General features: G+C 29.7%; 1 long non-coding RNA gene and 1 pseudogene across 1 annotated transcript; both read right to left on the reverse strand.

Moving 5' to 3' along the window:
- Positions 1–13,120, reverse strand: part of LOC149887157 (uncharacterized) — a 563,485-nt pseudogene that overhangs the window by 128,606 nt on the left and 421,759 nt on the right.
- On the reverse strand, positions 10,892–12,937 carry LOC149887160 (uncharacterized). Its single transcript, XR_016453474.1, has 2 exons — positions 12,744–12,937; positions 10,892–12,646 (listed from the first exon to the last, which is right to left on the reverse strand). It is a non-coding gene; the product is annotated as an uncharacterized LOC149887160 (long non-coding RNA).

The following is a 13,120-nucleotide window of genomic DNA, read 5'->3' on the forward strand; positions in this document are numbered from 1 at the left end:
TAGCCATGGCTTTAAGCCAATGATTTTTAAGATTACTGGAAATTCTCTCCTAAAACTATATAAAATCATAATGAACAGATTCAGAGAGCTGTTCCTACCGAAAACCCAATCCTTTATTTGAATCCTTTATTTGCACCTTTAAAATGACCATACAGCCTTGGGTTTAAAAAGCCTAAATATTGTTTCAATTGGTTTGTTTATAAATCATCAAAACAGTGAAAATTTTTTCAAGAGTCGAATGAGATTCAGTCACTTTTTCAAATAATCCAATAATAAACAATTTGTTTACGTCTCCGTCTTTGTATTTCTCATAGCCTATTTCTTCCAAATGACAAAACGCTTTTTTTTTTTTGACTCTACACCCTGGCACACTTTTTATAATATTTTAATATATTTTTAAAAATCCAACGTCGATTCCCACTTTTAGAATCCTTGGATAGTTTTCTTACCTTTATTACTGTCTCAATTGTCTTGTTAAACAGCAAGTTCTTTACCTTTGGCTACAACCATGATTTTACCACCCTCCTCCTGCAACTCTCAATAATTTTGAGCATTGAAGTTCACTACTTAAATAAATTTACATCCAAGCTTTCGGTTTTTATATTTCAGATTTTTTACATAAATTTTCAAATTTTAAGTTTGAAATATTAAATCAGCAATAAAAGGTTCGCGCTACTTATACTTAGTTCCTCTGTTAAATCTCTTCTTTTTGTGAGAGTGCTAGGTTGGGAATCCCGGTCCAATAAAAGCGCTGTACCTTATACACACTTTTATTGGTCCAGGTAATGGTAAATTTACTCTTCCCAGCGTCAGTCTTCCACTACTTTTAGATGTTGATCCTAGAGGTGATTGTTGTTCGAGCAATTTCACAGATGTCACAAACATTGGTTGGTTGGTTTCTGGTAAGAATGCTGATTTTAATTTTTGAGAAGTAATTTTTTTTATTTCAATCTTTTAAAATCTTTTCTGCATTCGGCACAAAAAATGCCATAAGGAAAATGTTTATTATTAGATCAAATGGTTCAAAAAAGAATTTATATATCCTGTTGAATGTCACAGTTCCTTTTTTAATATCTATCATTCCTGATTCTTTTGAAAAGTAAATTGAGCAGAGTAATGCTCTTTTATTCTTGTGAGATTTTTTTATGGCTTGGTATTTTGAAACGTTCTGAGCAATATTATCAAATTTATTGCGAAAATTTTATATTAAACTATTGTAGTAGATAAACAAACATTTACAAATATGTGTAAATAAATTTTCTTGCTTTTCTTACCACAAAGAAATGCACTAAGCATACGTAAACCTATTTACCGTAATGAACGCTTTATTTATCATTTTCCCTTAAATTAGGCTCCGTAGGTCCGAATGCGTGTATGTAAGAGTGTGTGAGTGTGTGTGTATTAACTTTTAAAAGTTATATCATACAAAGTTGACATTCTCGCCCAAAAAGAGGAGGAAGGAGATTGTAAACTTTCCATTTTATAACGATTAGAAATTGTTAATGATAATTAAATTTCTATAGTGAATTTCGATTTAATTCAAGATAACACAGAAAGTTTAATCTTTTTTTATTCCATGCAAAACGTGGGACCCGAATTTTCTGGTTAATAATTTTTTTTTTTCAAACAAATTATTTCATTTATGGTGTGCAAAACATATTCAAAGTTAACAAGCATGTTAGTAAAAAATTTAAAACTGCATCTCGCAGAAAATTGTGGAGATTACAGTAATTACAGTGAAGAATAAGGTAAAAGGTTTCATCAGGATATTAAGTGCGAGTTGCATGGCAAAACATGTCTTTAATAGGCAATTATTTCAGAATTAGTGCGAAAAATTTCCTTCTGAATAATTTTGATATCAAGAATGCAGAAAAGGTCAATGGAGATCAATAGCGATAAAACAAAGACGTTAATGGAATAAAATCAGCGTCATAAAACGATCGGCGTCAGGCAACACTAGAATTCCTGAGAATCTTGACATCTCAAAGCTGAGCGTTACAAATTAACTTGGCTGCTAAGTAACCTCAATATTTGTTAAGCATGGATATTTAGTTTAACAAATAATAACGCATTATAACGAAAAAAAAATTCAAATCTCCATATCAGCCTTTAAGATAAATTTAAATTTTTGAAGTTCAATGAAATAGAACTCTTTATTTGTTTTAAAAGAAATTTATATTTATACATACTTTGTTATTTTTGAAAAAAAAACGTTTAACGAATTTAACAAAATACCAATTTTTCGCCAAGTCTTGAAAGTTTGAAATTATATAATGTATATCAACTTTTTTTCTGAAATCTTATAACTTTATAGGTCCAAATATAAAATTTTTTTGAAATTCGCTGATGTAGAAGTTTGCACTTTATTCGTTTATATTCCTTATAAACAGAAAAATAAAAGTCATATTTTTTAATGTATATTCATAATATTTATAATATTTTATAATACCACATGAGCTTTTATAATATACTACTTATAATATTTTATAATACCAACATGAGAAAACCACCTGATAGAGTAAGTTAGCGCCTGCGATAATCTCTTGAAACGTAATGGAAATAATCAATTCTAAAAAAACAAGATGACAAGTAATGAGCTATTAATAGTCTGCGTCGAACGAACAAGATCGTGAATTAAGTAAGATAAACCAATGCACAAAATATTTGCGTTTCAACAAAGGAAGATTATTTTTTGGTGAAGAATCTAAAATCATTCAAGAGCAAGGAGCCATGAAGATTATCGAACAATATGGTCAGCATATTAGAGTAGACAGGGGGTATTTCACCACTTTTTCTGCTTTAATGCTAATTGTCAGATGTGAAAAGTTTCTACCACATACCAATAACTGAATAATATAGAATTATTTATTTTTAGTTCGATTGTGTTTTAAAAAATCTAGAATTTTTAATTTTTTGTATTCATAAATCAAAATTTGTTTTATATACTTATATGAAGCGATTTCGCCATTTATGGGGCGATTTCGCTAGTGTAAAAAGGGATTAAATGACACGAGTTATTTAACTAGATTAAGAGCATTTTGCGCGCATGTCGATGCAAAAGTTCAGACTTCACAAGTCCATCCATAACAAGAAATGCATTGAAGCCAGTATTCTGTTCAATCCAACCATGTCACACCACACACACAACAATGAGTTACTTTTTTGCTGTTGCGATTATTAACATTCGATGAACTTGGGTTCCAGCGAATTGATTAATGATTTTAAACGCAAGCTGGAGAATTTCTTCTTCTTCTTCGAATCACTTGATGGAATTGGATAAGAAGAGAATTTACTCTTCTTCGAGTCACCTGCTGGGTATCGGGTTGCTTTCCAATCCAGAGATTTCCTATTTTTTAGTTTCTTTTTTTTTTTTTTCTCTTTCCTTAAGCTTTTTAATGTTTTCAGCGCTTGTTATGTTTGCGGAGTAAGGTTCTGTGTGAGGTTGGGTTTGAAACCTTTTTCGGAGATGGAATGATTTTTCTTCGTAACGGGAAACTTGCATCTTATTTCTGAAATTTATAATTATTTCGGAATACTTCCCCTTTTTTATATTCGTGTTCTTTAACAGTATTACGGAGAGGGTACAGCCCACAATAAGCAAATGAATCTACAATAATACACTTTTCATAGCTATCTCTTTCCGTACACTGTTAAAAATGAGATAGAATCGATGGGGTTATTTCGTCAATTTGTGGCGAAATCGCCCCGCAATTTTGTACTAGGACAAAAATTTTTCACCACAAACGGCAGTGAGATGATGATAACAGAATTGTGAAAACCTTAACAGCTATTGTCAAACTTCGTTTCAATCAATTTCACAAAGAAAAATTAGAATGCCACAAGGAGAAAGAGTGACACAATAATTTCAATTGATAACATTAAACAGCAAATCATATTTAAAAATTACAACAACCAATAGAATTAAGCAGCAACTATGATCGATGAATAGTTAGTAGATGATAATGTAAGTAATAAATATTACAAATCATATTTATTACAAAAGTAATAAAAATTACCTCTTTTACTTGCAATATCAAAAGTGGCGAAATCGCCCCGGTCTACCCTACTTAATAATTTTTTTTTTTTAAAATAAGCTATTTGTTTTTTATTTACGCAGAAAAAAACTCACTGACTTAATATCCAACCCAATTATACAGTAAACTCCCGGTTATTCGAACTGGCACCTATTTAAATTTCCAACTTATTACAAGCGATTTTCCCTAACAAACTAATGCAAATATACGTCAGTCATTCGAAATTTTGTTTATTCAAAGTAATTTTTTGCTTTCCTTGAAAAGTTATTCGAAGTTTCTCTTCGAATGAAGATACAATTGGATTACATTTTAAAATATAACATCTCATCGAACGTTATTAAAATACAAAAAAGATAACAAAAACATATAACAAAATAAAATAACATATAACAAAAAAAAAACAAAAAAAAAAAACATTACAAATTTTGTTTTACAAATTTTGTTACAAAATTTCGTTTCGTTCGAAAAATCGAACACATTGCAACTACGTTGCAATGTGTTCGATTTTTCTTATATTTTGTAATACAAAATATAAGAAAAATCGAACACATTGCAACGTAGTGCAGCAGAAATTTCAATATGGAGTCTACGAAAGAAGACAGTTCTGACAATCTAAGAAAAATATCTTGTTCTTAAAAATTCGGAAAAAGATCTGACTAAAAAGAATGTTACCGAAAAGTTTAGTGTTCCTCAAAACACTTTAATTTACTGGATTAAGCATAAAGAAGACATAATCAGCAAGTATGAGTCTGGTCAATTTAGAGCAAAGAAACAAAAGTTAAGTTTTGGAAAGCATGATTCCGTTGATAAAGCTGTATATAAGTGGTTTATGAACGCAGGTGAACGAAATGGACATATCATTAGGGAGAATGATTTAAATTTTGCAAAAGAACCTAATATAATGGATTTTAAGGCTTCAGAAGGGTGGCTAGATTGGTGGAAAAATAGACATAATGTTGTTTTTCTAACTATTTCTGAAGAGGAAAAGTCGTTCCTAGAGGAAATGACGGCAAATTGGGAGCAGACCCATATGCCCACGATCCTCTCAAGGTATGAATTGAGCGATATTTACTGCGCTGACAAGTTTGATTTATTTTATCAACAGCATCCGACAAAAAAAAAGCTTTAATCTAAAAGGTGAACGATGTGCAGATTTTAGCAAAGTTCGTTTAACAGGCTTAACATCAGGAAGTGGGGTTGGTGAAAGGCTGCTTATGTTGATAATTGGAAAGGCAGAAAAACCACGATGATTCAAAGACGTCAAAAGCCCACCTTATCAGTGCAAGTCCCAAAATAAATCCTGGACTGAATTTAAAATCTTTGCTGATTATTTTAAAAAGATTGACACGAAGTTTAATGTTGAGGGTAGGAAAGTTGCTCTAATCATAGATAACTACACAGCTCATCTTAATATTAACAACCTCAAAGCAATTGAATTAGCTAAAATTATCAGAGATTGTACGTGCAATTGAGTTATTTGAATGCTGGTCTCTTTTTAAAAATAATGGCGTCGAAATCCGACAACCACTAAACCTCTTATCGAAGATATTTGACAAATACTCTTTAGAAACAAAAAAGCAATCAAAAATGGGCAATTATTCCAAAAAGTTGTAAAGAATTCGTTATTTTACAAGGAAAAGAATTAAACAGCATTTTAGAAGAAAGGTCTTTTTCTTTTTTACTCTCTACTTCTGTTAAAATTTGAAAGTAACTTGAAATTGGTCACTTACAGTTATCAGGATTTACAGTTATCCGAAATTTAAGTTATTCGAAGTAAATTCTTATTTCCCTACACGGCGATCTTCTATTTGACTTATTATAGGTACGTGCGTATCTGGGTTTTTACGGCACCGATTTTAAAGACAAAAACTGTGACCTTTTTTTTCACAGCGTGCTCGAAGTCTGTGTGGTAATGATGTATTTATTTGTCTTTTTTTTTAGAATTTTATATCAACTTAGACTTTGTTAAAAAAGTAAAATGTTTTATGTTGAATAAATTATGGTTTTTTTTACGTGTAATAAATTTTTCAGTTTTTTTTATTACTATTTAAAATTGTGTTCCTGTTCTGGCACTGCATTGATATTGAAGGCATGTTGGTACATATTTGAAATTTTCCAGTCAACTGTATAGATCTATTTTCTATGTGCCTGCCAAATTTCATTAAAAAATATTCATGACCACATACTGTGTTTTTCGACCCAGTGGAGGTACCATTTCCACCTCTTTTAGCGTTACTGTGACTGTTACACTTTATAAAACTGTTTCTGCTATTGTTACTATTACTTTTTTTTATAAATTCTGTTGTTTTTTTTTACAGTTACCAGTGATTTTCATTCGATTTTAAAATTTCATTTCTGTTCCGGAGGTGCATTAATATTGAAGGCATGTTGGTACATATTTAAAATTTTACAGGCAACTGTATAGATCTATTTTCTATGTCCCTGCCAAATTTCATCAAAAAATATTCATGACCACATACCCTATTGTTCCACGCAGTGGAGGTATGTATTTCCACTTCCGTTACATAGTGTTAGGGGGAGGGGCGGTTTTTGACAGTAGAGAATTCAGTATATTTGTTTTTTTTATTCATTATAATGATATATTTTATTAGAACTGTTATTTATATATTTATCTTTCATTGAAATTCCTTAATAACGATAAAAATAAGGCGAAAACGCTGAGGCTTTTAATGTATTTAAAGATCACCTCCATATATATATATATATATATATATATATATATATATATATATATATATATATATATATATATATATATATATATATATATATATATATATATATATATATATAATTATTGTAAATATTGCAAAAAAATGCGATATTTTTTTATGCATGTTTTATAAAATTTTATTATAAATTTTACTATTACGTTTTAATCATTAAAAATACTTTGTTTCTTTAATTCGAAACTTTTTTAGTTACGTTTTTTAATCGTTTTGCACATTTCACAATGCAAAATCAAGCGCAAATTAACAATGATTCTATTACAAAGCTGCCGTTAGCCGAACGCGAGTTTTATACGAAAGTTGCATTTTTCTTAAGCAATGCTTCATAAAAATAATGTTACTTAAATGAGCATAACTTTTTTTGTAATGATTCTTTTTTCATAAAGTTTTCACCATTTTATTACAAATTCAGAGCTCTTTCGAACCATATATGAAACTTGAATAAATAAATGGTTTGAAATTTTTACACACGTTTTTACTACTTACTAAGTAAGGGTCTGCGTCTCGTTATTTTTTTAAATCGAGACGAGACGAGACGATCCTAAAAGCTTTGTCCTGATTAGCGACAAATATCGAGACAATTTTCAATTTTCAGTCGAAATCCGGGACGATACCGAGACGAGACGAGATGTCCCGGACAAAAAAGGAGCTTTACAATTTCCCGGAATTTACATCTTTTTAACGAGACGTAACGAGACATAACGAGATATACTAGTTAATCCTTAATGTGAAATTTAAATAATGAATTTCTGACACAATTACCAATATTTATTTCAGCTGCTATTATTGATATTGTTATTTTTGGGATAGTATTTAACTTTTTCCACTAAAATATCGCGTAAGAAGTGGATAAATATATGTCCAAGGGCTAAGTTTCTGATCATTTAACATTGTTTACCGCCGAGGTCAGTATTCACTTCTAATGCAAGAGTTTGTTTTACACTCATATTTAAGGGAAAGGTTATCCAAAGTGTCTTTAACTTTTTTGATCTATAAAACGTTTTTTTAAAAAGTGTACTTTTTGCAGAGACTAACAATAGAGCATGATGTTCAATACCTAGTTTTTTTATTTTTTCTCTTTTCCTTTGCTCTCCAAGGACCACGCATTGTTTATGGGGTTTTCCAGAACCAAAATGGCTACTTTTATTGGTCATAAGATTTTCTTGAAGCCATTGGTCTTCTTTTTCTAGAAAAGAATCATAATTTCTACCACATTGTTTTAGTTTTTTTCTTCACTTTTGAAATAAATGTATCTAAAGTAGCATTAATTTATGTTCTATTTGCTAATTTCTTCAGTTTTATTTGATTTCGTTAAGTAAATCCTTCCAAAATGGTAATTTATCCACTCCTAATTCACGTATATTCGGGATAAGATCTAACCTTTTTGTTGTTGTTGTTTTTAAAATCATTAATATATATCAGAAACATTTTTAAGTACTCTATATCATTTTTCACTTTACACTGTTTAAGATTTTATGTTATAACTTCTTTGACAATTACCACACTACGTTCCCTATAATGTTTAAGTAAATAACGTTACTTGTATATTATACAGGAAATATTGAAGTTGTTAAGTAATGCTATTTCAAATATCTAGCACCTCTTGAATAGTAAATCATTATTCAAATTAAAACATTTAAACAAACTTCTAAGTAGCATATAATGATAAAAATGTTTCTTGAAACTATATTTGATATGTTGAAACAAGTCATACAAGTAAAAAACTCAAATTCAAGATACAAGTAAAAAACTCAAATTCAAAAAATATATAAAGTTACAAGATTATCTTCAAAGTAAATATAGACTTTAACTTAAATTAAAAGTTCTCCATTTTTACTAAATAAAAATCTCTAACTTTTTAGATTTCTTTGAAAATAATATTAAAATTTTTAACTTCTTTTAACCATAAAATGTACAATATAAGTTTTATTAAAAAACTGTTTTTACTTTTTAAATAAATGATCATTCTAATTTAATATTATTTAAAAAAGAGCACTATATTTACCAAAAAACTGTGAGGGTTTTAGTGCCATTTTTTTGCTGTTTTGAGTCACTGTGCGTCATTTCTGGCTGGCAAAACAAACTTGGTTGGCAAAAAATTTTCTTCACTGCGAAAGCGCGAGTAAGATATCTAGTTAATATTAAGGGTCTGCGTTAGGGTTGTTCGCCGCAAACAAAAACTTACGAAAATTTCGCATTTTTATCTTCCGTATTTCAAGTTGCTTTTGCGAAAGTTGTTCTTGCGCAAATTCACCTTCCGTAATGCGTTATACGAAAAAAATAAATAATAATTATTCCGTAATAACTCTTTACGAAAAGAAACTTGCGAAACAAATCATTTCGAAAGAATACTTGCGAAACAGTTCCTTACGGAAGGAGCATTTCGGAATGTGCGCTTACGGAATAGACTCGAAAGAATTCATTAAACTGTTATACACAAAAATATTATTATTTATTATTTAATTAATGTTGTTAAATAATTCTTCAATAGTTTTTACATATATATCTGTGTATATATATATATATATATATATATATATATATATATATATATATATATATATATATATATATATATATATATATATATGTGTGTGTGTGTGTGTGTGTGTGTGTGTGTGTGTGTGTGTGTGTGTGTGTGTGTGTGTGTGTGTATGTGTGTGTGTGTGTGTGTGTGTGTGTGTGTGTGTGTGTGTGTGTGTGTGTGTGTGTGTGTGTGTGTGTGTGTATACACACAATATATATACATATATATATACATACAGTGACCTAGAAAGATTAAGAAAGTTAGGACGGGGTGGGGGTGCTGAAACAGAATATAAGGGGGCCTAACGCAGCTAAAATTTTTAAATTTTAGTTGAGTTAGGCCCCGTTATATTCTATAATTAAATATATTAAATATATTATAATAATTAGTGTTTTAGTTACCTAGTTAATTATACGTATTTGATTCATAGAAGGTAATTAAAAATTTAAAATTAGCCGCGTTTCGTAAGTGTTTTTCTGTTAAGAACCGTTTCGTAAGTTGCGGTGCGAAAGAGTTTCGTTTCGAAAGAAATTTGGTTTTTTATCATTATTTCAAAAAATAAAACCTTAAAATGTTCATTTGTTGCAATACTGAAAATAAAATTTTATTATAAACATTTTGGTATATAAAAATTTTATTTTTTACAATTATATCCGTTTGGCCAACAAAAATTTATTATTGACTTCAAAACGTCGTTTAGCGAAAGAGCTCGTTCCGCAAGTGCGACTTCCGCAAGCGCTACTTTCGTATGTAGCAAAATAGTTTTATTTCGCGATTCAACTTGCGAAAGGCGACATTTCGTAAGTAGCATTTGCGAAATGAACATCGGCGGGTTTTTTTGTTTCGTAAAATTCGGTACGAAAAAAAAAAATTCCTGATTATGAATATCCTTCCGAAAGAATTCTATTTTTCCGGAATTGTACGAAATATTGCGGTTAACAACTCTAGTCTGCGTCTCGTTATTTTTTCCCAGGAAACTTCTCGTCTCGTTACGCTTTTCCCGGTTCATTTCATGAAAACGATTCCGAGACGCAGACCCTTAGTTAATATAATTGATCTGTCTCGTAACGTTTCGTTATTATCCGGGACACAGTTTTTAAATTCCGAGAAAAAATTATGTCCCGATTTATAACTTTATTCCGGGATAATTGTTTCCTTTGTCTCGTTATTTTTTTCCGGGAAATTTCTCGTCTAGTTACGCGTTTCCCGGTTCATTTCGAGAAAACGATTCCGAGACGCAGACCCTCATTACTAAGTAAATTTTTCGAGATCGTCCGTGTTTTATCATTCGGTCTTATTTTTATAAGTTTTTTCATCCCGTAATTTCAAGGCTTTCATAAACAGGCCGCGACAGCTCATTTTCCGTAAAATTAGCGAAGGCCGACTTTTTTACGGTTAAAACTATTTTTTATCCTTGCTTTTGTAAACAAGCTTCAGAATCAAATAAAAAGCTTTAGAAGAACAAAAAAAAATTTTCATTAAATTTCGGAAGAAAATATTGTGGGAACTTTTTTTTCGTTTATAAATAAGTTAATTGCAATAAAAATTTAAAGAGTTTAGCTAAAAATGACTAAATCTCATTTTCATAAACTATGTTTATTTTAGCTGTTTAACACTTGTGATACAAATAATAATTTTTTTGATAAAAACAAACAAATATGTTAACTTTATTTTATTAAAATTATTTTGACTTTTTTAATTCAAAGTATTTTATTTTGAAGTTGAAAGTTTTGCTTGTTTTATTAAACATTCCTTCCCAAAATCTTCAGAGTGTTTTTTACAATAATTGTTTTAAAAAATGTTTGCCAAAATGCAGCAAACTTTTTTAACACTTTGAACAAGCAATTGAACTTCACTATTGCAGTTAATAAAAATGTGAATTAATCCTCTATTGCACAGCGATGGTGAAACTTTATTCACAAGTGTCACTTCAAATATAAAAAAACAATAAATAACAATGTAGGCTAAATTGTCAGAAGGTTCTCTTAGCCTTCCCCTGTTTAAAGAACTAATCAAAGTTCCATATTTTTGAAACATATCAAAGGTGTCTGTTTCTTCTAAAATTGAATGTAATTCTGGAAGTTTGTAAGCAATAAAACCTGCAATATATAAAAGCCCTTGTTTGCATTCATTTGGCAACTGAACCTCACAAATTTCACATATTGACATATCGAACTCCACATCAAGTTCACAGTTATCACAGTGGTGGTGAGCAGGAGGAGATATTGTAAAATCTGCTTGCTCATCTAGCAATTTTCCATTTTTGTCAATTCTAAATTTTTGAATAACATTTTGCACAGTTATCAGATGTGCCACCTGACTCTTGCTAATATTTCCTAAACTGTTTTTCTAGTGCATCTGATTGCATATGTCATAGCAATACATAAGATACACCACAATTCAAAAAATACTTGGCACAGTTTGCTTATCTTTTAGAAGTTTTTTGCAATAAGAAATACAGTTTTCTAAGAAATCTATTTGCCATTGACTGAAGTAATAGGCTTTCTTTGAATATCATTTAATCTAATATCTAGACCTTTACTGTTGACAATAAGCCATCACTTGACAACTGTTTCAATAAAAAGTGCAGTATCTTTAGCTTCAGGAATTTTTACATGTAATGCTGCAACTGGTTCATCACAAAAAACTTTGAGAATTGATCTAAAATTTTGTTGTTTAATTGGTTTTGGTGACTAAAATAACTTGCTCGCTTAGAATCTGTTTCATTATTAATAGCATAACTGACAGCATTCTCCAGTTGAGAATAATATTTAATAATTCCTTTGTTTAAAAAAGAAAATAAATATCTCCAGAATCTTCTAAAGTTACATATATTGAAAACTTAGGTACTGGTCCACCATGTTCATATGATATTAAAGATATATTTTTTCTTTTTCAACAAAATAAAATTTTTCTTCACAGTTATTTATCATTGACTTCAAATTTTTTACAATTGAATTAAATTGAATAGCATCCATTTTTTTTGAAGTTTTCAAACTCATCAGGTAAACTATTCTTTCATAGCACATTAACCCAGTGACATCTCGTTTTCTAGACACTATTGGAATACATGGAGGATGCACTGGAACAAAACTACCACCTTTGACTTTATTTAATTCTGCATCTTTAGGCTAGTGCTGAGCACAAATTCGCTTATAATCTGTAAACACAAAGTTTGCATTTTTAATCCATAACTCGCGATCCTCGGATTCACAGACAAACACATACCAATTTTATCTTCACCATGTTTTAAAACGCATTCAAACATTGGCTAACTATTTCCTGACTCTAGATACTCCAATATTCACTACACTATCCCATGATAACTTTTTCATCTAAACGAGAAGAGAACTATTAATTACTATTAGTTAATTAATTCCAGTTATACTATTACAGCTCGAAGAACTGTAACCTTATTTTATCTTCACTTACTTTGAAATTATAGAAAATAATTTCATTTTTGTAAACTTCGTTTACGATTTGAGTCTGATCATTTTCTGGCGATATCAAAAATTTACTTCATATTAAAGAAAGAAACAGTAAAAACACCTAGTTTTATAAAACGAAACGAAATACAGAAAGAAATTATTTCGTTTTTTATTTAAACAAAATACAGACACGCAGCTATTTCTTTAAAGTTAAATAACTTTGCAGACCTGGAAGCTTGCGACGCATTCGGCTAAAAGTTCCAAAAAAAAGACTGATTTTTTAAATAGTAAATTCTCCATAACAAAAATAACAAACCTTTCTCTTTTTAATTTTCTTGATAAAACAGGTCCTATTTTTCCTAATTGTCAAAAAAAAAAATT

This window comes from Hydra viridissima, unplaced genomic scaffold, assembly GCF_058129835.1.
Source record: "Hydra viridissima isolate aposymbiotic clone 2 unplaced genomic scaffold, HvirCarnegie_v1 scaffold_6, whole genome shotgun sequence".
Taxonomy (NCBI): domain Eukaryota; kingdom Metazoa; phylum Cnidaria; class Hydrozoa; order Anthoathecata; family Hydridae; genus Hydra; species Hydra viridissima.